Genomic DNA, 26,289 nt, shown 5'->3' with positions numbered 1-26,289 from the left:
AATTAGTTTCCCAGAGATTTGCAATATCAAAAGTAGTGTGCTCATTCAAATCATGATCACTAATGTATGTAAAGGGCATAGGAAGATCATTGTATTCAGATTCATTATCATAATAATCATTAGGAGCAACATACTTACGGTTACCTAGCGTTATCTCATTCACGCGGGGATATGCCGTTACCTCTTTCTCTTTCTTCTTCTTCTTCTTCTTCTTCTTCTTCTTCTTCTTCTTCTTCTTCTTCTTCTTCTTCTTCTTCTTCTTCTTCTTCTTCTTCTTCTTCTTCTTCTTCTTCTTCTTCTTCTTCTTCTTCTTCTTCTTCTTCTTCTTCTTCTTCTTCTTCTTCTTCTTCTTCTTCTTCTTCTTCTTCTTCTTCTTCTTCTTCTTCTTCTTCTTCTTCTTCTTCTTCTTCTTCTTCTTCTTCTTCTTCTTCTCTTCCTTCTCCTCGTTCCCTTCTTTAGGGGGAAGAGGCTTGAAGGGTGGCTTGTCTGCATAACCTGATTTACTTTCAGAAACAATAGAAGAAACTTGGGAGGATTCCTCCTTTTCATTAATTAGTTCAAAACACATAGCGGTCCTATCATATTTTGGCAAGGTGTCATCTTCTAAAATATTTTGTATGTAAGAATTTGTATGGATATTATCAATGCAATAAGAAAAACACCCATGTAGGACGTCATCAATATCAAGATCACTCATATGTAACAAAGAGATTTTTCTTGAGAGCTCTTCACACCACAAAAATAAAGTAAGTTCATCATGCTGATTAGGAGTAATTTCATCATCACAATACCAATTTGTAGCACTCATGGGGTTCAAATTATCATTGGAGGAGCATTGAAAATTAAAATGACCCACTCCATGGCAAAGTTCACAAATAAAAGGATAGAGGGCACACACTTTTTTACCAAGATCATCTAGAGCCCTAAACCACTTTCTAGTTTTTTCATTAATATGATGGATACAATATTCATCTTTGATTTGATTAATTCCACAAGGTCTATGCATTCCACAAAATTTAACATGCTTATAGGAAATAGCATTCTTAGGAGTTTGAGCATGCTTATTGCAATCATTAACAACAATTTCATTCTTCATGCAAGCCTCTTTAAAAGGTTCTTGATAATTATCAAAATTCTTCTTAGGCAATTCAAAATGAGAAGCAAAGGCTTTATAAAGATTTGCATCAACTTGAGAGTCAAGACCATAAGTAGCACTCATATCTCGAAATTTATCAGTATCCATAAAAGCTTCAATGCATTCATAATCATAATTTATACCTGACTCTTCACCTTTGTTGTTCTCCCATCCTTCAGCGTTCTCCTCAATCCGATCAAGAAGATCCCACCTAGCTTCAACCTCCTTGCTTGTGAAAGATCCCTCCGAACAGGCATCCAGATAGTCCTTGTGTTGTCCTGAAAGCCTCGCATAAAAATTGTTAACAATAACATTATGGGGGAGCTCATGAATGGGACATTTGAGCATTAGTGACTTCAATCTCCCCCACGCTTGAGAAATACTCTCTCCATCACGAGGATAAAAGTTATAGATATAATTCCTATCAATATGCACTTCATGAGGAGGATAAAATTTAGAATAAAAGAGTGATACAATTTCCTCCCAACCAAGAGAATGACTATTCTCCAACAATTTATACCAATGCGCCGCTTTACCAGACAGCGAAACAGAGAATAGCTTCTTCCTCACTTCATCCATAGAGATACCTGCACACTTGAATAACCCGCATAATTCATGCAAAAACAGTAAATGATCTCCAGGATGGACAGTTCCATCCCCTTCATAGCGGTTATCCATAACATGTTCAATAATTTTCATGGGTATCTTGAAAGCAGTACTTGCAGTAGGTGGATTTAAAATATCACAAGCATCATTAGAGTTATCGCATATGGGAGATAAAGCATTATCTGAACAAATTTTCTCCCCTAAAGATGGGAAGCTAAAAAGATCACAGAAACTAGCTTCCCCAAGCTTAGACTTATCCATAGCAATAGCAGTGATTGCGTTCATACCAATAACATTGCTACTAGCATGCAAATGAGGTTCCATAGGTTCTTTAATTTTCGCATCACACAATTCATGTCTTAACTTAGGAAATAAATTAAAAAGCCCATAGTTGTTTTCCATTATGCCTTACTAGTGTAAAACAAGAAACAAAAAGATGCAATTGCAGGATCTAAAGGAAATAGCTTCGAGTACTTACAACGGCGCCGGAAAATAGCTTAGTAGCCGAGATCCGGAGTGTGAGTACCTTTTACCTTTCCTCCCCGGCAACGGCGCCAGAAAAGTTCTTGATGTCTACGGGTGCTTCTATTCTTGTAGACAGTGTTGGGACTCCAAGAGCAGAGGTTTGTAGAACAGCAGCAAGTTTCCCTTAAGTGGATCATGATACGTCTTCGACGTATCGATAATTTCTTATGTTCCATGCCACATTATTGATGATATCTACATGTTTTATGCATACTTTATGTCATATTTATGCATTTTCCGGAACTAACCTATTGACGAGATGCCGAAGTGCCAGTTCCTGTTTTCTGCTGTTTTTGGTTTCAGAAATCCTAGTAAGGAAATATTCTCGGAATTGGACGAAATCAACGCCCAGAGTCTTAGGATTGCATGAAGCTTCCAGAACACCCGAGAGCCGCCAGAGAGGGGCCACAGGGGGCCCACACATGGTGGCGGCGCGGCCCAGGGGGGGCGCGCCGCCCTAGTGTCTGGTGGCCCCAGACCCCTTCTGATGCCGCCTCTTCGCCTATAAGAAGCCCCTGACCTAAGTCTTCGATACGGAAAAGCCACGGTACGAGAAACCTTCCAGAGCCGCCGCCATCGCGAAGCCAAGATCTGGGGGACAGGAGTCTCTGTTCCGGCAGGCCGCCGGGACGGGGAAGTGCCCCCGGAAGGCTTCTCCATCGACACCGCTACCATCTCCACCACCATCTTCATCAACACTGCTGTCTCCCATGAGGAGGGAGTAGTTCTCCATCGAGGCTAAGGGTTGTACCGGTAGCTATGTGGTTAATCTCTCTCCTATGTACTTCAATACAATAATCTCATGAGCTGCCTTACATGATTGAGATTCATATGATGATGCTTGTAATCTAGATGTCATTATGCTAGTCAAGTGGATTTTACTTATGTGATCTCCGGAGACTCCTTGTCCCACGTGTGTAAAGGTGACAGTGTGTGCACCGTGTGGGTCTCTTAGGCTATATTTCACAGAATACTTATTCACTGAGTTATGATTTGAGTTGGATGTCTCTATGAAATTGTGGTGTGTTAGTACCTCCTGTGAATGCTCAAAGTGACAGCGTGGGGTGTTCATTAGTACTTGGGAATACATCTTTAAGGTTTGCCTACATGATGAATTAGAGTTCGTTATCTTGCCAGAGGGTAATTCAGAATATCATAGTGAAGTGCTTATATTTATATTCCTTTATGATTGCAATGTTGAGAGTGTCCACTAGTGAAAGTATGATCCCTAGGCCTTGTTTCCAAATACTGCTATCGCTGCTTGTTTACTGTTTTACTGCATCTGTATTGCCTGCCATATCACCACCATCAACCACACACCAGTCCTGGACAGCAAAGCACTTTTCTGGTGCCGTTACTACTGCTTATATTCACATACCACCTGTATTTCACTATCTCTTCGCCGAACTAGTGCACTTATACATCTGACAAGTGTATTAGGTGTGTTGGGGACACAAGAGACTTCTTGCTTTGTGGTTGCAGGGTTGCTTGAGAGGGATATCTTTGACCTCTTCCTCCCTGAGTTCGATAAACCTTGGGTGATCCACTTAAGGGAAACTTGCTGCTTGTCTACAAACCTCTGCTCTTGGAGGCCCAACACTGTCTACAAGAATAGAAGCACCCGTAGGCATCAAGCACTTTTCTGGCGCCGTTGCCGGGGAGGAAAGGTAAAAGGTACTCACACTCCGGATCTCGGCTACTAAGCTATTTTCCGGCGCCGTTGTAAGTACTCGAAGCTATTTCCTTTAGATCCTGCAATTGCATCTTTTTGTTTCTTGTTTACACTAGTTAGGCATAATGGAAAACAACAAAAATATGAGAGATCTTTATGAACTTTATCTTGAATTAGGACATGATGTGTTTGAAGAGAGAATTAAAAAACCCATGGAACTTTATATGCATGCTAATGGGAATGTTATTAGTATGAATGCTTTGAACACTATTGTTGCTAATGCTATGGAAAATTCTAAGCTTGGGGAAGCTAGCTTTGATGAGCATGATCTTTTTAGTCCCTCAAGCATTGAGGAGAAAATTTACTTTGATGATACTTTGCCTCCTATTTATGATGATTATAATGATAGTAGTCTTTTGGTGCCGCCTGTTATGGAGGGTAAATTTGATTATGATTACAATATGCCTCCTATATTTGATGATGAGAATAATAATGATAGCTACTTTGTTGAATTTGCTCCCACTACGACTAATAAAATTGATTATGCTTATGTGGAGAGTAATAATTTTATGCATATAGCTCATGATAAGAATGTTTCTTTTGATAGTTATATTGTTGAATTTGCTCATGATGCTACTGGATATTATTATGAGAGAGGAAAATATGGTTGTAGAAATTTTCATGTTACTAAAACAGCTCTCTATGTGCTGAAATTTTTGAAGCTACACATGTTTTATCTTCCTATGCTTGTCACTTTGCTATTCATGAACTTGTTTATTTACAAGATTCCTATGCATAGGAATCATGTTAGACTTAAATGTGTTTTGAATTTGCCTCTTGATGCTCTCTTTTGCTTCAACTCTTATTTCTTGCGAGTGCATCATTAAAACTGCTGAGCCCATCTTAATGGCTATAAAGAAAGAACTTCTTGGGAGATAACCCATGTGTTTATTTTACTACAGTAATTTTGTTTTATATTTGAGTCTTGGAAGTTTTTACTACTGTAGCAACCTCTCCTTATCTTAGTTTTGTTGCATTGTGGTGCCAAGTAAAGTCTTTGATAGTAAGGTTCATACTAGATTTGGATTACTGCACAGAAACAGATTTCTTGCTGTCACGAATCTGGGCCTAATTCTCTGTAGGTAACTCAGAAAATTATGCCAATTTACGTGAGTGATCCTCAGATATGTACGCAACTTTCATTAAATTTGAGCATTTTCATTTGAGCAAGTATGGTGCCTCAATAAAATTCGTCTTTACGGACTGTTCTGTTTTGACAGATTCTGCCTTTTATTTCGCATTGCTTCTTTTGCTATGTTGGATGCATTTCTTTGTTCCATTGACTTCCAGTAGCTTTGGGCAATGTCCAGAAGTGTTAAGAATGATTGTGTCACCTCTGAACATGTGAATTTTGATTATGCACTAACCCTCTAATGAGTTTGTTTCGAGTTTGGTGTGGAGGAAGTTTTCAAGGGTCAAGAGAGGAGGATGATACAATGTGATCAAGAAGAGTGAAAGATCTAAGCTTGGGGATGCCCCGGTGGTTCATCCCTGCATGTTTCAAGAAGACTCAAGCGTCTAAGCTTGGGGATGCGCAAGGCATCCCCTTTTTCATCGACAAATTATCAGGTTCCTTCTCTTGAAACTATATTTTTATTCGGTCACATCTTATGTACTTTACTTGGAGCGTCTGTGTGCTTTTGTTTTTGTTTTTGTGTGAATAAATGCTTGTGTGGGAGAGAGACACGCTCCGCTGGTTCATATGAACACATGTGTTCTTAGCTTTTAATTTTCATGGCGAAGGTTGAAACTGCTTCGTTAATTGTTATATGGTTGGAAACAGAAAATGCTACATGTGGTAATTGGTATGATGTCTTGAATAATTTGATACTTGGCAATTATTGTGCTCATGATTAAGCTCTTGCATCATATACTTTGCACCTATTAATGAAGAAATACATAGAGCTTGCTAAAATTTGGTTTGCATACTTGGTCTCTCTAAGGTCTGGATATTTTCTAGTAAGGGTTTGAACAACAAGGAAGACAGTGTAGAGTCTTATAATGTTTACAATATGTCTTTTATGTGAGTTTTGCTGCACCGCTTCATACTTGTGTTTGTTTCATATAACCTTGCTAGCCTAAGCCTTGTATCGAGAGGGAATACTTCTCATGCATCCAAAATCCCTGAGCCAACCACTATGCCATTTGTGTCCACCATACCTACCTACTACATGGTATTTCTCCGCCATTCCAAAGTAAATTTCTTGAGTGCTACCTTTAAACAATTCAAAATTTATCACCTCTGATTTGTGTCAATGTTTTATAACTCATGAGGAAGTATGTGGTGTTTATCTTTCAATCTTGTTGGGCAACTTTCACCAATGGACTAGTGGCTTCATCCGCTTATCCAATAATTTTGCAAAAAGAGCTGGCAATGGGATTCCCAGTCCCAAATTAATTAACAAAAATAGATACTCCTCCATGGTATGTGATTGTTGGACGGCACCCGAAGGATTCGGTTAGCCATGGCTTGAGAAAGCAAAGGTGGGGAGGAGTGTCATCTAAATAAAACTAAAAAGGCACTCCTTCATGGTATGAGATTGTTGGCAGGCACCCAAAGGATTCGGTTAGCCATGGTTTGTGAAAGAAATGTTGGAAGGAGTGCCACCCAAAAATAAAAATAAAATGGGAGCCGCTCTTTGAAGGTTTGTCTGGCAAGGGGGTTCGAGTGCCCACTACCATTCGTTGACAACAACAAACACCTCTCAAAACTTTACTTTTATGCTCTCTTTATGTTTTCAAAACCAAAGCTCTAGCACAAATATAGCAATCAATGCTTCCCTCTGCGAAGGGCCTTTCTTTTACTTTTATGTTCAGTCAGTTCACCTATCTCTCTCCACCTCAAGAAGCAAACACTTGTGTGAACTGTGCATTGATTCCTACATACTTGCATATTGCACTTGTTATATTACTTTAGATTGACAACTATCCATGAGATATACATGTTACAAGTTGAAAGCAACCGCTGAAACTTAATCTTCCTTTGTGTTGCTTCGATACCTCTACTTTGAATTATTGCTTTATGAGTTAACTCTTATGCAAGACTTATTGATGCTAGTCTTGAAAGTACTATTCATGAAAAGTCTTTGCTATATGATTCATTTGTTTACTCATGTCATTTACCATTGCTTTGATCGCTGCATTCATTACATGTGCTTACAATAGTATGATCAAGATTATGATGGCATGTCACTCCAGATTTTATCTTTGTTATCGTTTACCTGCTCGGGACGAGCAGAAACTAAGCTTGGGGATGCTGATACGTCTCCGACGTATCGATAATTTCTTATGTTCCATGCCACATTATTGATGATATCTACATGTTTTATGCATACTTTATGTCATATTTATGCATTTTCCGGAACTAACCTATTGAAGAGATGCCGAAGTGCCAGTTCCTGTTTTCTGCTGTTTTTGGTTTCAGAAATCCTAGTAAGGAAATATTCTCGGAATTGGACGAAATCAACGCCCAGAGTCTTAGGATTGCATGAAGCTTCCAGAACACCCGAGAGCCGCCAGAGAGGGGCCACAGGGGGCCCACACATGGTGGCGGCGCGGCCCGGGGGGGGGCGCCGCCCTAGTGTCTGGTGGCCCCAGACCCCTTCTGACGCCGCCTCTTCGACTATAAGAAGCCCCTGACCTAAGTCTTCGATACGGAAAAGCCACGGTACGAGAAACCTTCCAGAGCCGCCGCCATCGCGAAGCCAAGATCTGGGGGACAGGAGTCTCTGTTCCGGCACGCCGCCGGGATGGGGAAGTGCCCCCGGAAGGCTTCTCCATCGACACCGCTACCATCTCCACCGCCATCTTCATCAACACTGCTGTCTCCCATGAGGAGGGAGTAGTTCTCCATCGAGGCTAAGGGCTGTACCGGTAGCTATGTGGTTAATCTCTCTCCTATGTACTTCAATACAATAATCTCATGAACTGCCTTACATGATTGAGATTCATATGATGATGCTTGTAATCTACATGTCATTATGCTAGTCAAGTGGATTTTACTTATGTGATCTCCGGAGACTCCTTGTCCCACGTGTGTAAAGGTGACAGTGTGTGCACCGTGTGGGTCTCTTAGGCTATATTTCACAGAATACTTATTCACTGAGTTATGATTTGAGTTGGATGTCTCTATGAAATTGTGGTGTGTTAGTACCTCCTGTGAATGCTCAAAGTGACAGCGTGGGGTGTTCATTAGTACTTGGGAATACATCTTTAAGGTTTGCCTACATGATGAATTAGAGTTCGTTATCTTGCCAGAGGGTAATTCGGAATAGCATAGTGAAGTGCTTATATTTATATTCCTTTATGATTGCAATGCTGAGAGTGTCCACTAGTGAAAGTATGATCCCTAGGCCTTGTTTCCAAATACTGCTATCGCTGCTTGTTTACTGTTTTACTGCATCTGTACTGCCTGCCATATCACCACCATCAACCACACGCCAGTCCTGGACAGCAAAGCACTTTTCTGGTGCCGTTACTACTGCTTATATTCATTCATACCACCTGTATTTCACTATCTCTTCGCCGAACTAGTGCACCTATACATCTGAAAAGTGTATTAGGTGTGTTGGGGACACAAGCGACTTCTTGCTTTGTGGTTGCAGGGTTGCTTGAGAGGGATATCTTTGACCTCTTCTTCCCTGAGTTCGATAAACCTTGGGTGATCCACTTAAGGGAAACTTGCTGCTTGTCTACAAACCTCTGCTCTTGGAGGCCCAACACTGTCTACAAGAATAGAAGCATCCGTAGGCATCAGATCACCCAAGGTTTATCGAACTCAGGGAGGAAGAGGTCAAAGATATCCCTCTCAAGCAACCCTGCAACCACAAAGCAAGAAGTCTCTTGTGTCCCCAACACACCAAATACACTTGTCAGATGTATAGGTGCACTAGTTCGGCGAAGAGATAGTGAAATACAAGTAGTATGGATGTATATGAGTGGTAATAGCAATCTGAATAAAATATGGCAGCGAGTAAACATGCAACAAAACAGTAAACAAACGGAGATTCGATGCTTGGAAGCAAGGCCTAGGGATCCTGCTTTCACTAGTGGACACTCTCAACAATGATCACATAATAGGACTACTCTACACCCTCTTGTTGGATGATGAACACCACTAATTGTGTAGGATTACACGAACCCTCAATGCCGGAGTTAACAAGATCCACAATATTCGATATTCATATTTAAATAACCTTAGAGTGCAAGATAGATCAACACAATTACACCGAGAACTAACATAGCATGCACACTGTCACCATCACACTATGAAGGAGGCATAGATCACATCAATACTATCATAGCAATAGTTAACTTCATAATCTACAAGAGATTACAATCATAACCTACGGCAAGTACTACACGATGCACACACTGTCACCATTACACCGTGTAGGAGGAATAGAGTACTTTAATAACATCACTAGAGTAGCATGTGGGGACCCCGGACTAGCTGTCCGAAATTCCCTGTTATGTATACAGTTCACGATCCCATGATCAGTGCGCCGTGAACACATAACCGAACTGATATCAAATTACACCATCCATTACAAAGCGGAATAAGAAAATTACAACATGGTCACATGACCAATACTTACATAATAGCCTCGAAGGGCCTAACTAAACATCAGAGTAGCACCATCACTTCAGCAGCGCAGTACCCAAGTCATCTGCCATAACCCTACAGGCAACTGACTGGGAAGATGTTCCTAGCTCGCATAGACGTCGCCAACTCCTTCGTCATCTGTCGAACTCCTTCAAGTCTGGCCAAGTAAATAGCCAGGGACAAAGCCGTGAGTACATTTGAATTGTACTCGCAAACCATCAAGAAGGTGATAACAATTCTAACTAAAGAAGACAAGAGAGGAAGAGTAGTTTCTCTTGTGGATATAGCATGTGGAAGAGAAGAGATGTTTTTGGTGGAGATAGCATCCCAACTTCTCAATCGAAGGGGACACTCCAAGAATTTATCTAAGACCTCTCTATTTCTCTATTGAAGAAGAGTCCCTCTACATGAAACACTAGGAAGGGTCACCCAATTTTGTTTCATTTTCCTCGACCATCTCCATATGGTCGACACCAGCCTTTCCGTACCTTCCGGTACATCCAACACACACATTTCCTTTGGAAATCATTTTTCAAAACCAAAACTCGACACAGCTCGGTAACGGCCATCCCAACCGTCCATGACCGCGGACGCGGCTATTCGAATAGTTTTAACTCTGCAGAGTTTGCACACTTTCACCACAACTATCCGGATACCTATCGTGTGGGCATCATCCCCGCATAACGACATATGCCACGACGTATACCCGGACATAACCTTTCGCCCATTCGACTTAACACGAGGTCCTACCCTATGGAGTATGTACCTCCCCGGCACCGTGGCAGCTCACCTCCTTTTGAGCGTGGCTCCACCGCCAAGCCAGAGACCCATAGTGTCTTCCTGGACGGGTCAGCCCCGAAGGCCTCCCGTTATACTATTGTCCCAACCTCGACAACCCGGACTCGGGGGTAACCGTACCCTTGTATAGTTGTGCGGTGCCTCATGCTAAGAAGAACAAACGTCAAGTTAAGCCCCGTGCCCACGTTGGAGTAGCTATGGTTGCGCTGTGTAATTGTTCCGGGCGAATACAGAGAACCATGTGTAGTTTTTCTCAAAAACCCAAGTCACACACACATTTCCTCTTTCCAACCATCTTTGTCAAGATCCTTTCCTTTCATAAACCATACGCTTGGGTTAGATTGCCTCACCCAAGGTTTTCATAAACATTTACAACAAGGTAAACCTTGAGGGGTTCCCAACCTATAGTTTCATGAGTTGAACTAGTATTGCACTACGGCCGAGATGAGAGTCATCCCGCCATAGATGAGGTATAAAGGGGTAGTGGAGTGGATCATACTTGCTTAAGGTAAGCATGTATTATGACAACACAAGGAGGAATATACTCTCAGATTTGTGGTGCTAACTACACAACTTAGATAGTGGAGTGTCACTATCCAACATATTCTCCAAGATGGTACACGGCATACTCCTCTCAAGTTGAGAACACACCAAGATCATGACATTGATACCTCTATACTACAAATGGGGTGGGTGTGGTGTAAGTTAATATCTTGAGATGGAACATGCTCAAGTTGAGCATACAAGATCACCAAGTGGAATAGCACGGCCATGTTACCATCCATCCCATAACACAAGGACAATAGTGGAGCATCACCACTAGGGAGTACCCCACTTGCAATCACACATAGATGACATAAATGGAGATAATAACACACATAGAATGAAGGTGCTTTGAACATCAACAAATGACATCCAACTAGACACCGGATCAGAGATCAAAAGATGGCTTGCCTGGGCTTATTTGTCCCTGTACTTCTTCAACTCCATCAATATAACAATCCCAACATTATAAATAAAATCTTCTCATCCGATTCCACTTGTTCTTCTTCTCCGGAATTGTTCGCATCTATCGCCGGAAAATATAAAAGAACACAATCAATCACATTGCACCAACAAACAAACATACAACAATCAACAACTAACCATGCAGCCAAGGTATAACATACAAAGGACTTATAGATACCACAAACAACTTAAAGAGAAACCATTTTATTTACCTAGTAAAGGTATGAGAGTATCACAACTTAGCAATTGCCTCTCTCGGTATCACCATGGCACAAGCTAAGTACCCCTGGTAGATAACATCATAAAGAGGACAAGAGCATTAGTTTGACATCAAATACTTTCACAAAACATTTTCAAACACTTTTGGAAAAGTAGAAAACAGTTTTCCTAATTTAATTTGCTCACTTAATCACTATACAAAAATAGGAAGCAAACCATATACCACATCATTTGAAAATTTAAACAAAACAAAAGAGATAATGTTAGGTTGCAGAGGTTTTGTTTTGCAAGCATAAAACAAAGGTTGCCCATCTCTACTAAAAGAGTTGGTCAAGGGTTTTAAATAAACCGTAAAGTTTTGCTTCAACAATGCATGTCACACATAAACATTACTAACAGCAACAAATATGTATGAACAGAGACTAATAATATTTTTCCTAGATAGCTAGTACTAATACAAGACTAACCCAATTGGAATCACCTAAAAATATTAAACCTACAATTTTAGGAATTTCCTTGAATCTGACTGTACAGAAAAAAAGATCTGTAAGCCATAAATCGTAGAAAAATCCTAAAAATATGGGGCTACTTGCATTTGAAAGGTAATTAAACAGAGATGCAAACACAATTGGATTTGGGTTCAAATTATTTCTGAAACTCTCACAAATGGATTGACAAGTTTACTGCATGTTTTCACCATTTGCTTTAACTATGGAGTTGCAGAACAGATAAAGGTTTGAAACTTGTTGGAGATGATTAAGAAAACATTCAGTAATCCTACAGAATTGGAATCACTCAATTAGGTTCAAAAATGGATTTTTGATGAATTAAAAGCTAACAGCCATGTCTGCAGAACATACAGAACAATTTTAATTCGTCAAAAATCATACACAAATCATAAAAATATGAGGTCTGCTGCATCTGAAAGGTATTGAATAGGTGGTTCTTACCCAGTTGGTTTCATTCAAAAATTCGTCTCCAAGCTCCTGGTTTAATTCGACAAAGTCAGATCTGACCAGATTTTGATCTGTGAACCATTTCAATTCCATTAGGTCATTTGAAGTGAACCCAACGCCAAAATGAAGGTACGGGAGAGGGCTTTCACCCAAATTTGAGTTTGCTCAAAAAGGTTTTGTAAAACGGAAGAAATCTAACAAACAATGATTCTGCATGTTTGCAGAACTTTATTTATCATGCAAAATCCGTAACGAATTTGAGGATGAGACAAATGCCAAGTTGTAGATATTTTCAATAGCTATCTGCAGAACTTTGAAACACTCGATTTGGATCTGCACACGAGATTTGGCGGATTTTACAAGATCGTACCAGAATCTGAAACAGCAAGAAACAGAAATTACTGCAAGGTTTTGGACGAACTTTGCTCAAGAACTTCAGATCTGAGGATAGCTCAACCTTCTCCATGCTTGGACCAACATGCACCTGCATCAAGATCCAATCTTAGCAATGGAGGGAGAAGAAGAGGAGATTAAACCATCTAAGGTTGGGGAGAAGATGGAGGGGGAGGCTCTCATGGTGAGGATGAGCTTGAGGGAGGAAGGGAGCTTCATCTTGGTGGCTTTCCATGGCCATGGCCGGCCATGGGAGCAAGGGGAGCACCATTTTCGTGGGGAAGTGGAGGAGGAGAGTGTGAGGGAGTGGAGGAAATAGTAGGGAGTGAAAAGAAATGAGGCAAAGGAGAGGAGTGGAGAGGAGTGGAGAGTGGGAAATGAGAGCAAGTGAGGAGGGAGTGGGCTGCCAAGCCCCTTTATATAGAGGGAGAGGGGGTGGGTTGGCTGCCTCCTCATTGATTTAGTTGGTTGGGAGATAGCCTCCTCATTGATTGAGTTGGTTGGGAGGCTGCCCATTTATGGATTGGGGTAGGTGGGAGGCATGGCTTGTATAAGAAGGAAAAGGGGAGATAGTGCTGGCCGAATTTTGAATGCAAACACAAATTGGCCGGCTCCATTCTTGCCAAACAAAAATGAACAATGAGAGAGAGATGCACATCATCCATGTGCATGATGTTGAGGAGGTAATGTTGATGGAGGTTGTGACATAGAGATAGAAATGGAGAGTGAGAGTGATATGCATTAAAAGGAAAATTTGTTATCACTTTGTTTGTGGCAAACAAATGATGGAAAGAGATAGATCCAAGGTTTAGAGGGGTAGTGATGGAAGTACAGATACAATACCAATGGTGAATATGGTGGCATAAAATCAATTCAAGAGGTCAAGGTGTTGATGGAAAAGAATGGGGGAGTGAGATAGGTATGAGGAAAAATAAGTTGTTCTAAAAAAGAGGTCAATTGGGAGTGGTTTGAAATACTCCCTGAGTCTAGGGTTCAGTTGAAGGGAGTCCATTTGAAAGTATCAAATGATCATCCATTTGATCAAGAATTGGAGGATGAGGGGATACAATGTGGTAAATCAGTGATGTGCATAAGATGTGCAAGGATTGTCATTTGAAAAAAAAAAAAAAAAAGAATTTATTTGAAAGGGATTTGAAACACCTCAATTGGGAATGAACTCAAGTGGAATGGAATTTGAAAATGTTGAGAGAAACTAGTTAGAACATAGGAGGTCAAAATGTTCTACTTACTTTCTCAAGTGAAGTAGAGTTTTTCTCAAATGTAAAATAAGCAAGAGGAAGACAAGAAATGGTATAGGTACCATAAACAAGCCTTTTGTAAAATGGAAAACAAAATAGAAAATAATGTTTTAGAAATCAGTACTTGGTAGAAATGGGATGAAAAACAAAACCCGTTTCAGTTCTTTGTTTTCTTTGAAGAAATATCCTGAAAAGATTTTATAAAACTAGAAGTAGTTTTGTGATCAAAACTAGAGAAGGAAAAACAATAGGGTTTTTGAGAAAGAAAACTAATTTAGGGAGGAGTGTTCTCAAGGGTAGATGGTGGCCTCAAAATGTACCCATCATTCCCAATCTTGGTTTTGTGAAGATTAAACTTGAATAAAAACAAGAGGTAAAAGTGAAGGAAGTGATCTTGAGGTAAAACATTGGATAGGGTACAAGATCAAGTTGAATATATGAGCTGCAAGGATTGACTGAGACATGCAAGACGTGGAGGTTGAAGAGGATGTTGCATAGATGAGATCCATGCATTCAGGTCAACAATAACAGTGGTGGTTGCTTAGATATCAACTCGCCAAAGTCCTGGAACTTATAAGCTTGCCAAAACAGATTGTTGACTTGGCTTTAATCAACCTATGATGAGTGGGTATAAGCGAAGGATGTGATGAGGGTAGATGATCCCAAATTTTGGATTCAAGGATGGTTTGAGCTGGACTAACACAAATAGGAATATCAAGATGGCACACTCATGTTGCCATCAGGAGAAGAGTTTGATGTAGTAAAAAGGAAAACAATTTTACCTAAGTCACACATGTGTTTTATTAGGTGAGTTGTATGTCTGACCACTAGAGGTGTTGTTCTTTGAGGTACTCAACACGTAACTCAACAAGAAATCAAGACAATATATCTAGCGGCAGATCAAAGCAATTCATCACAACAAACAAATCAAGGCAACTCATCTAAATTAGTCTATAGAAAAGTTTTTGTTCCCCCTAATTTTTGAAATATGGACAATTAATCAAGGTTGCAAAAGTTGGGGTGTTACAGATCTTCCACCCTTAAAATAATCTCGTCCCGAGATTACTGAGCGTAGAACTGGAGGGGTTGTAAAGTTTAACGAAAATTAGACTCCATTTTTATGTAGACATGCCTTTGTGTGGAGAGGGTCGCAACTTCAGCTTGTGAGAGACATGATGGATTTCTGACGATGGCGAGCTTCATGAAGAGGCTGACGACTCCGTGCAGATGTTGGATCTATACCTTCTTAATGATCCTAGCGGGGTTCATGATTGTGGGAGAGTTAGTGCACCCAATGGTGCTTGAGCAGGGTTGAAAACTTTTTAGAGTTAGCTTACATTTAGTGGAAGACGAAGTCTTCCACCCTTAAAATTGTTCATCGGGGAGGGGGCGTTAAAAACTGTAAGCTTCGGCCACGAGTCTTGTCGGGCGCTTTTTGGAGAAGCCATTGATCTTTGGAGTTGAACATCTTCAGCGGGCGTTGAGTAGTCCACGGCTTCAAGAGGGGTTAGTGCATCCCACATTTCCAACGGTGTGTTAGAAAGGTTTAAAATGTTAGGGTTAGCTCCAACTTTTAGTGGAAGACTTCCACCCGTAAGATTTTTCATCGGGCTTTCGGAAAATCTTAGAGCTTCTGCCTTGCGGTCCTGTCGGGGGCTTCTGAAGGAGTCATCGATCTTCCGTACTCAGTTGAAGAATCTTCAGGGGCGACGTGCAGACCGCAACTTCAAGAGGCACTCACGGTGTTAACTAAACCATAGGGGACGCGCAGTGAGTTAATAAGTTGATGAAACACCTGGTTGGTACCCATATGAAGCAGCAACAGGGGTCGTCGAAGACAATCTTCAGCTTGAGGGTCGGTGCTGACTTCAGTAGCAACTAAGAAGTTAGCGGGTAAACTACGCCTAAAGTCTTGAGTCTTGAGGTATCTTCAGGAGCCTTCACTTGATGAGGACCAGACGAACCATGTGATGTAGCTTGGCTTTGATGCTATTGTTCTCTAAGCTTGTTAGACGGTGTGTCAGAGGATAGTTTTAAGAAGATATCCTCGAGGTTAGCGCGATTATGCTCCAAGGTTAGTCCAAATTAGTATGTCTCCTCGCAGAGGTGCAGTCATTCTTGAAGGTAGGGCTTCTTCTTTCTTGGCGTAGTCGAGATGCTCCAGCTGATATTGAAGGAAGTTAGCGTAGATGGGGGTTTGGGTTAGTTTTCCTGATGTTTGAAAAACAACTGCTAACGGGGGGTAGAGTTAGAGCTTTTCGTTAACTTATCCAACTAACTAGCAGTTAGCAAAACATCGGCGAGGTAGGTGAGGGTGAAAACATCTTTGGGAGGCTTTCTAAGCTAGTTTATCACACTAAGGGTGTTTTTCAGACCGAAAAGCCAAGACAATTATACACACAACAAACAAACAAAAGACACTCAAGGCAGCACACAAGGGAACTACAAGCAATCATCAAACCAGGCATGGTAACCTAAGTACCCATGGAATGCCTAATGTGTGGGGGTAGCTCAATCAAAGCGATTGAGTTTGTCCTATCCATCCTATTCGCTTGGGGGCTGGTCACATATGTTGCCGTCTTCATTTTGCTCTTATGGACTCCAACATGGATTTTCGGGGCAGTTGGTTGCGAAGCAGGCCTGGTGTTCGGTCTTCTATGTTGAGGCGGAGGAGAAAACTGCGTAGTCTTCTTACTCAACATCCCGGGGACGTGAGGTCTTCGAAGAGGTAGTTGTTGAGGTACTCCCGAAATCGTCAACTTCTTGTAGCTGGCCTAAAAATTACTAGTCAAGAACTGAGGACTTGATCCCTGCATGACCGCAAAAAGTGCAAGTCCACGGAGGAAGAAGGTCAGCTCCTTGACAGACTTTGGTGACAACCAAAGACATGATGTTATCATCCCAACAAGCACACGGCTACGTCGGCATCCAATCTTCAATAGCTGCAGTTGGAGATATATGAGTCTTCCTGAGGGATTGAGCCATCTTCGAGTTCGAGTCTCCAGTCTTAGTTGGGGACATCGTCCAATATGTAGGTTTGAATTGGCTGAGACAATAGAGTAAGAATTTTCAAACCTTTTTATAAAGCGGAGAGGTAAGAATTTTAGAAGCTTTGAATAAATAAGAGGAGTAGAAGCTATACTTCCGACTAAAGAAACAATTTGTTTTGTAAATAGTTTTGTCCAAGTACTTGTTTCCTAACTAACGTCCATGCTAACTAAAGTCTCCTACAGTCAGGATGGCTCTGATACCAGCTCTGTGGGGACCCCGGACTAGCTGTCCGAAATTCCCTGTTATGTATACAGTTCACGATCCCATGATCAGTGCGCCGTGAACACATAACCGAACTGATATCAAATTACACCATCCATTACAAAGCGGAATAAGAAAATTACAACATGGTCACATGACCAATACTTACATAATAGCCTCGAAGGGCCTAACTAAACATCAGAGTAGCACCATCACTTCAGCAGCGCAGTACCCAAGTCATCTGCCATAACCCTACAGGCAACTGACTGGGAAGATGTTCCTAGCTCGCATAGACGTCGCCAACTCCTTCGTCATCTGTCGAACTCCTTCAAGTCTGGCCAAGTAAATAGCCAGGGACAAAGCCGTGAGTACATTTGAATTGTACTCGCAAACCATCAAGAAGGTGATAACAATTCTAACTAAAGAAGACAAGAGAGGAAGAGTAGTTTCTCTTGTGGATATAGCATGTGGAAGAGAAGAGATGTTTTTGGTGGAGATAGCATCCCAACTTCTCAATCGAAGGGGACACTCCAAGAATTTATCTAAGACCTCTCTATTTCTCTATTGAAGAAGAGTCCCTCTACATGAAACACTAGGAAGGGTCACCCAATTTTGTTTCATTTTCCTCGACCATCTCCATATGGTCGACACCAGCCTTTCCGTACCTTCCGGTACATCCAACACACACATTTCCTTTGGAAATCATTTTTCAAAACCAAAACTCGACACAGCTCGGTAACGGCCATCCCAACCGTCCATGACCGCGGACGCGGCTATTCGAATAGTTTTAACTCTGCAGAGTTTGCACACTTTCACCACAACTATCCGGATACCTATCGTGTGGGCATCATCCCCGCATAACGACATATGCCACGACGTATACCCGGACATAACCTTTCGCCCATTCGACTTAACACGAGGTCCTACCCTATGGAGTATGTACCTCCCCGGCACCGTGGCAGCTCACCTCCTTTTGAGCGTGGCTCCACCGCCAAGCCAGGAGACCCATAGTGTCTTCCGGACGGGTCAGCCCCGAAGGCCTCCCGTTATACTATTGTCCCAACCTCGACAACCCGGACTCGGGGGTAACCGTACCCTTGTATAGTTGTGCGGTGCCTCATGCTAAGAAGAACAAACGTCAAGTTAAGCCCCGTGCCCACGTTGGAGTAGCTATGGTTGCGCTGTGTAATTGTTCCGGGCGAATACAGAGAACCATGTGTAGTTTTTCTCAAAAACCCAAGTCACACACACATTTCCTCTTTCCAACCATCTTTGTCAAGATCCTTTCCTTTCATAAACCATACGCTTGGGTTAGATTGCCTCACCCAAGGTTTTCATAAACATTTACAACAAGGTAAACCTTGAGGGGTTCCCAACCTATAGTTTCATGAGTTGAACTAGTATTGCACTACGGCCGAGATGAGAGTCATCCCGCCATAGATGAGGTATAAAGGGGTAGTGGAGTGGATCATACTTGCTTAAGGTAAGCATGTATTATGACAACACAAGGAGGAATATACTCTCAGATTTGTGGTGCTAACTACACAACTTAGATAGTGGAGTGTCACTATCCAACATATTCTCCAAGATGGTACACGGCATACTCCTCTCAAGTTGAGAACACACCAAGATCATGACATTGATACCTCTATACTACAAATGGGGTGGGTGTGGTGTAAGTTAATATCTTGAGATGGAACATGCTCAAGTTGAGCATACAAGATCACCAAGTGGAATAGCACGGCCATGTTACCATCCATCCCATAACACAAGGACAATAGTGGAGCATCACCACTAGGGAGTACCCCACTTGCAATCACACATAGATGACATAAATGGAGATAATAACACACATAGAATGAAGGTGCTTTGAACATCAACAAATGACATCCAACTAGACACCGGATCAGAGATCAAAAGATGGCTTGCCTGGGCTTATTTGTCCCTGTACTTCTTCAACTCCATCAATATAACAATCCCAACATTATAAATAAAATCTTCTCATCCGATTCCACTTGTTCTTCTTCTCCGGAATTGTTCGCATCTATCGCCGGAAAATATAAAAGAACACAATCAATCACATTGCACCAACAAACAAACATACAACAATCAACAACTAACCATGCAGCCAAGGTATAACATACAAAGGACTTATAGATACCACAAACAACTTAAAGAGAAACCATTTTATTTACCTAGTAAAGGTATGAGAGTATCACAACTTAGCAATTGCCTCTCTCGGTATCACCATGGCACAAGCTAAGTACCCCTGGTAGATAACATCATAAAGAGGACAAGAGCATTAGTTTGACATCAAATACTTTCACAAAACATTTTCAAACACTTTTGGAAAAGTAGAAAACAGTTTTCCTAATTTAATTTGCTCACTTAATCACTATACAAAAATAGGAAGCAAACCATATACCACATCATTTGAAAATTTAAACAAAACAAAAGAGATAATGTTAGGTTGCAGAGGTTTTGTTTTGCAAGCATAAAACAAAGGTTGCCCATCTCTACTAAAAGAGTTGGTCAAGGGTTTTAAATAAACCGTAAAGTTTTGCTTCAACAATGCATGTCACACATAAACATTACTAACAGCAACAAATATGTATGAACAGAGACTAATAATATTTTTCCTAGATAGCTAGTACTAATACAAGACTAACCCAATTGGAATCACCTAAAAATATTAAACCTACAATTTTAGGAATTTCCTTGAATCTGACTGTACAGAAAAAAAGATCTGTAAGCCATAAATCGTAGAAAAATCCTAAAATTATGGGGCTACTTGCATTTGAAAGGTAATTAAACAGAGATGCAAACACAATTGGATTTGGGTTCAAATTATTTCTGAAACTCTCACAAATGGATTGACAAGTTTACTGCATGTTTTCACCATTTGCTTTAACTATGGAGTTGCAGAACAGATAAAGGTTTGAAACTTGTTGGAGATGATTAAGAAAACATTCAGTAATCCTACAGAATTGGAATCACTCAATTAGGTTCAAAAATGGATTTTTGATGAATTAAAAGCTAACAGCCATGTCTGCAGAACATACAGAACAATTTTAATTCGTCAAAAATCATACACAAATCATAAAAATATGAGGTCTGCTGCATCTGAAAGGTATTGAATAGGTGGTTCTTACCCAGTTGGTTTCATTCAAAAATTCGTCTCCAAGCTCCTGGTTTAATTCGACAAAGTCAGATCTGACCAGATTTTGATCTGTGAACCATTTCAATTCCATTAGGTCATTTGAAGTGAACCCAACGCCAAAATGAAGGTACGGGAGAGGGCTTTCACCCAAATTTGAGTTTTCTCAAAAAGGTTTTGTAAAACGGAAGAAATCTAACAAACAATGATTCTGCATGTTTGCAGAACTTTATTTATCATGCAAAATCCGTAACGAATTTGAGGATGAGACAAATGCCAAGTTGTAGATATTTTCAATAGCTATCTGCAGAACTTTGAAACACTCGATTTGGATCTGCACACGAGATTTGGCGGATTTTACAAGATCGTACCAGAATCTGAAACAGCAAGAAACAGAAATTACTGCAAGGTTTTGGACGAACTTTGCTCAAGAACTTCAGATCTGAGGATAGCTCAACCTTCTCCATGCTTGGACCAACATGCACCTGCATCAAGATCCAATCTTAGCAATGGAGGGAGAAGAAGAGGAGATTAAACCATCTAAGGTTGGGGAGAAGATGGAGGGGGAGGCTCTCATGGTGAGGATGAGCTTGAGGGAGGAAGGGAGCTTCATCTTGGTGGCTTTCCATGGCCATGGCCGGCCATGGGAGCAAGGGGAGCACCATTTTCGTGGGGAAGTGGAGGAGGAGAGTGTGAGGGAGTGGAGGAAATAGTAGGGAGTGAAAAGAAATGAGGCAAAGGAGAGGAGTGGAGAGGAGTGGAGAGTGGGAAATGAGAGCAAGTGAGGAGGGAGTGGGCTGCCAAGCCCCTTTATATAGAGGGAGAGGGGGTGGGTTGGCTGCCTCCTCATTGATTTAGTTGGTTGGGAGATAGCCTCCTCATTGATTGAGTTGGTTGGGAGGCTGCCCATTTATGGATTGGGGTAGGTGGGAGGCATGGCTTGTATAAGAAGGAAAAGGGGAGATAGTGCTGGCCGAATTTTGAATGCAAACACAAATTGGCCGGCTCCATTCTTGCCAAACAAAAATGAACAATGAGAGAGAGATGCACATCATCCATGTGCATGATGTTGAGGAGGTAATGTTGATGGAGGTTGTGACATAGAGATAGAAATGGAGAGTGAGAGTGATATGCATTAAAAGGAAAATTTGTTATCACTTTGTTTGTGGCAAACAAATGATGGAAAGAGATAGATCCAAGGTTTAGAGGGGTAGTGATGGAAGTACAGATACAATACCAATGGTGAATATGGTGGCATAAAATCAATTCAAGAGGTCAAGGTGTTGATGGAAAATAATGGGGGAGTGAGATAGGTATGAGGAAAAATAAGTTGTTCTAAAAAAAAGAGGTCAATTGGGAGTGGTTTGAAATACTCCCTGAGTCTAGGGTTCAGTTGAAGGGAGTCCATTTGAAAGTATCAAATGATCATCCATTTGATCAAGAATTGGAGGATGAGGGGATACAATGTGGTAAATCAGTGATGTGCATAAGATGTGCAAGGATTGTCATTTGAAAAAAAAAAAAAAAAAAAAGAATTTATTTGAAAGGGATTTGAAACACCTCAATTGGGAATGAACTCAAGTGGAATGGAATTTGAAAATGTTGAGAGAAACTAGTTAGAACATAGGAGGTCAAAATGTTCTACTTACTTTCTCAAGTGAAGTAGAGTTTTTCTCAAATGTAAAATAAGCAAGAGGAAGACAAGAAATGGTATAGGTACCATAAACAAGCCTTTTGTAAAATGGAAAACAAAATAGAAAATAATGTTTTAGAAATCAGTACTTGGTAGAAATGGGATGAAAAACAAAACCCGTTTCAGTTCTTTGTTTTCTTTGAAGAAATATCCTGAAAAGATTTTATAAAACTAGAAGTAGTTTTGTGATCAAAACTAGAGAAGGAAAAACAATAGGGTTTTTGAGAAAGAAAACTAATTTAGGGAGGAGTGTTCTCAAGGGTAGATGGTGGCCTCAAAATGTACCCATCATTCCCAATCTTGGTTTTGTGAAGATTAAACTTGAATAAAAACAAGAGGTAAAAGTGAAGGAAGTGATCTTGAGGTAAAACATTGGATAGGGTACAAGATCAAGTTGAATATATGAGCTGCAAGGATTGACTGAGACATGCAAGACGTGGAGGTTGAAGAGGATGTTGCATAGATGAGATCCATGCATTCAGGTCAACAATAACAGTGGTGGTTGCTTAGATATCAACTGCCAAAGTCTGGAACTTATAAGCTTGCCAAAACAGATTGTTGACTTGGCTTCAGAATCAACCTATGATGAGTGGGTATAAGAGAAGGATGTGATGAGGGTAGATGATCCCAAATTTTGGATTCAAGGATGGTTTGAGCTGGACTAACACAAATAGGAATATCAAGATGGCACACTCATGTTGCCATCAGGAGAAGAGTTTGATGTAGTAAAAAGGAAAACAATTTTACCTAAGTCACACATGTGTTTTATTAGGTGAGTTGTATGTCTGACCACTAGAGGTGTTGTTCTTTGAGGTACTCAACACAGAACTCAACAAGAAATCAAGACAATATATCTAGCGGCAGATCAAAGCAATTCATCACAACAAACAAATCAAGGCAACTCATCTAAATTAGTCTATAGAAAAAGTTTTTGTTCCCCCTAATTTTTGAAATATGGACAATTAATCAAGGTTGCAAAAGTTGGGGTGTTACATAGCACATAGATGATATTCAACTAGATCACATAAAGAGAGAGATGAACCACATAGCTACAGCGGAGCCCTCAGCCCCGGGGGTGAATTACTCCCTCCTCATCATGGAGACAGCGATGGCGGTGAAGATGGCGGTGGAGACGGCGGTGGAGATGACTCCGGGGGCAATTCCCCGTCCCGGCGGCGTGCCGGAACAGAGACTTCTGTCCCCCGAATTGGAGTTTCGCGATGGCGGCGGCTCTGGATGGTTTTCTCTGGTTTCGTCGAACGGGGTCGAGGATTTAGGTCAGGGACGACTAAATAGGCGAAGAGGCGGAGTCGGAGGGGCCACGGGGGACCCACACACTAGGGGGGCGCGCCCCCCTTGGCCGCGCCGCCCTGTGGGGTGGGGCCCCCTGGCTCCCCTCTGGCCCTTCTTCGGTGCTCTGGAAGCTTCCGGGCAAAATAAGATATTGGGCGTTGATTTCGTCTGATTCCGAGAATATTTCCTTACTAGGATTTCTGAAACCAAAAACAGCAGAAAACAGCAACTGGCCCTTCGGCATCTCGTCAATAGGTTAGTGCCGGAAAATGCGTAAATATGACATAAAGTATGCATAAAACATGTAGATATCATTAATAATGTGGCATGGAACATAAGAAATTATCGATACGTCGGAGACGTATCAGTCCCACTTTCCTGTTAAAGGGCCAGCCCATTTAGTATGTGGGGTCCACCGTATAGCAAGTGGGCCGGCCCAACAAAATGGTGGGCCGGGCCAAAAATGCAGGTGGGTCCCACTAACCTGTTAAAGGGCCGGCCCATTTAGTGTGTGGGGTCCACCACAAAAGCTTTTGGGCTGGCCCAACAAGTTAGTGGGCCGGCCCAATTAGTATGTGGGGTCCATGGTAAATCAGGTGGGCTGGCCCGACGAGTTAGCGAGCCGGCCCAATAAGCTTGTGGGGCCCACTTTTCTGTTACTGGGCCGGCCCAGTAGTGGGTGGGGTCCACCTTAAAGCAAGTGGGTTGGCCCAATATGTACATGGGCCAGCCCGTTTAGTTAGTGCTTATATGCCGGCATAATAGGCGCTTTAGGATTTTGCGGGCCGACACATGTGTGATTTCGCTTAATTGGGCCGTTTAAGTGATGGGAATTTGTGATTTACTGAGAATATTTACGCAGCACATGATTTCTGTCGGATAGCCTCACTTACCACAAGCACCAAAGAAAAAATGCGCGAAAGAACTATAAAAACTAACTAAATATTACATCAGCTGCAAGGCTTTGAAAAAATATTACAGAACGCAGAGAAATTGAATGGTAATTAAACCTAGCAATACAATGAAGCGATCCGGCAATCTTTTAAGTTGTCCATGCAGCACCTATATCTGAAACAAAGACATTACAAGTTAAGACAGCAACAATGGAAAGGCAAAGACACTACAATATTGTTTGCCAAAGAATTTGGAACTAATCATTTCGTCGTTATAACAAGATCATTGTAATGCGCACAATAAGCAAACAAAGAGTGCATGCCGCATACCAATAGCCAATATAACAGAGCATGTTAGAATGAAACAGCAGACTTACTACTGTCGAGTCCCATGCAAACCAACATGTTCAGGGAGTACAAGATTGGCATGAACAACATAGTAGCAGGCTATAAATTTTGTAACAACGACTGAGCAAGATGAAGTTATGATGGCTACATCTACGAAAGGTGGAATGTAAACCAAAAATAGAAGTTACGATGGCAAAAGCTAAAGAGGAGGGAATGTGAACCAATATGTGCCAAGTGCAATTACTTCATTTTGGCCGTGAACTAAATAATACTCCTGAACTTATAGTGAAGGGGATGCAAATCAAGATGTTTCAGGATATAAACTTGTAATGAGCAACACATAGAGGATAGTTAATGCTGGAGCTTAGGATGGACCAGATACAGAATATAGTGGGATCACCTGTGAACTTGTATAAGAGGGAATGCAAACCAATATGTTCAGCATTCCATATGTGAGCGTCATGCCAAGTCAGAGAAACAAGTCAATAATGCACCTTTTGAAGAACAAGATGGCACGCAAAATTATTATCTAGTAGTATGACAAGTTTATTTGTACTACAGGCTAGATAGTAGAGTGATAGCATGCCAAACTAAGTCCTTACTTTGTTAGCTTACAATGAACTAGATACAAAACAATGGCATCACCTATAGTACAGGGAATGCAAGCCAACATGTTCACGGAGTAAAAAATTGGCACAAACAACATAGTAGCAGGCCATAATTTTTGTAACAACGACTGAGCAAGATAAAGTTATGATGGCTAGATCTACAGAGCAGGGAATGTAAACCAAATATAGAAGTTACGATGCCAAAAGATATAGAGCAGGGAATGCGAACCAACATGTGCAATTACTTAAAATTGGCCATGAACTAAATAATAGCAGGATGTTACTATAATAGCTAGGAATAAAAAAGATAGGAGTTATAATGGCATCACTCATAAACTTGTAGATAAGGGAAACAAATCAATTTGTTTCGGGATATAAAGTTGTAATGAGCAACACATACAGAATAGTTAATGCTACGGCTTATGATGGACCAGAAACGGAATATAGTGGGATCACCTGTGAACTTGTAGAAGAGGGAATGCACACCAATATGTTCACCATTCTATATGTGAGCGCCATGCCAATTAAGAGAAACAAGTTAATATTACAGCTTTCGAAGAATCAGATGGCAGACAAAATTATGATGGAAGTAGCTGCTGTGACGAGTTCAAATAAATTTGTACTGCAGGATGGCAAAGCAATAGCATGCAGGAACTAATAGCAGGCAGTTACTTTGTTAGCTTACGATGAAGTAGATAGAAATAACAATGGCATCACCTGTAGTACAGGGAATGCAAACCAACATGTTCAGGGAGAACAATATTGGCATGAACAAAATAGTAGCAGCCTATAATTTTTTAACAACGACT

General features: G+C 41.1%; 2 long non-coding RNA genes across 2 annotated transcripts; both read right to left on the bottom strand.

Moving 5' to 3' along the window:
- Positions 1-9,350: 9,350 nt before the first annotated feature.
- On the bottom strand, positions 9,351-13,403 carry LOC127308214 (uncharacterized). Its single transcript, XR_007856353.2, has 5 exons — positions 13,006-13,403; positions 12,579-12,655; positions 11,622-11,695; positions 11,356-11,470; positions 9,351-9,760 (listed from the first exon to the last, which is right to left on the bottom strand). It is a non-coding gene; the product is annotated as an uncharacterized lncRNA (long non-coding RNA).
- Positions 13,404-17,042: 3,639 nt separating this feature from the next.
- Positions 17,043-21,465, bottom strand: LOC127307514 (uncharacterized). Its single transcript, XR_011746887.1, has 5 exons — positions 21,068-21,465; positions 20,641-20,717; positions 19,684-19,757; positions 19,418-19,532; positions 17,043-17,822 (listed from the first exon to the last, which is right to left on the bottom strand). It is a non-coding gene; the product is annotated as an uncharacterized lncRNA (long non-coding RNA).
- Between the last annotated feature and the right edge of the window lie 4,824 nt (positions 21,466-26,289).

Source organism: Lolium perenne, chromosome 6 (genome assembly GCF_019359855.2).
Source record: "Lolium perenne isolate Kyuss_39 chromosome 6, Kyuss_2.0, whole genome shotgun sequence".
In the NCBI taxonomy this organism is placed as follows: domain Eukaryota; kingdom Viridiplantae; phylum Streptophyta; class Magnoliopsida; order Poales; family Poaceae; genus Lolium; species Lolium perenne.
The sequence above is the reverse complement of the archived record's forward strand: the minus strand, read 5'-3'. Positions and strand labels throughout refer to the sequence as shown.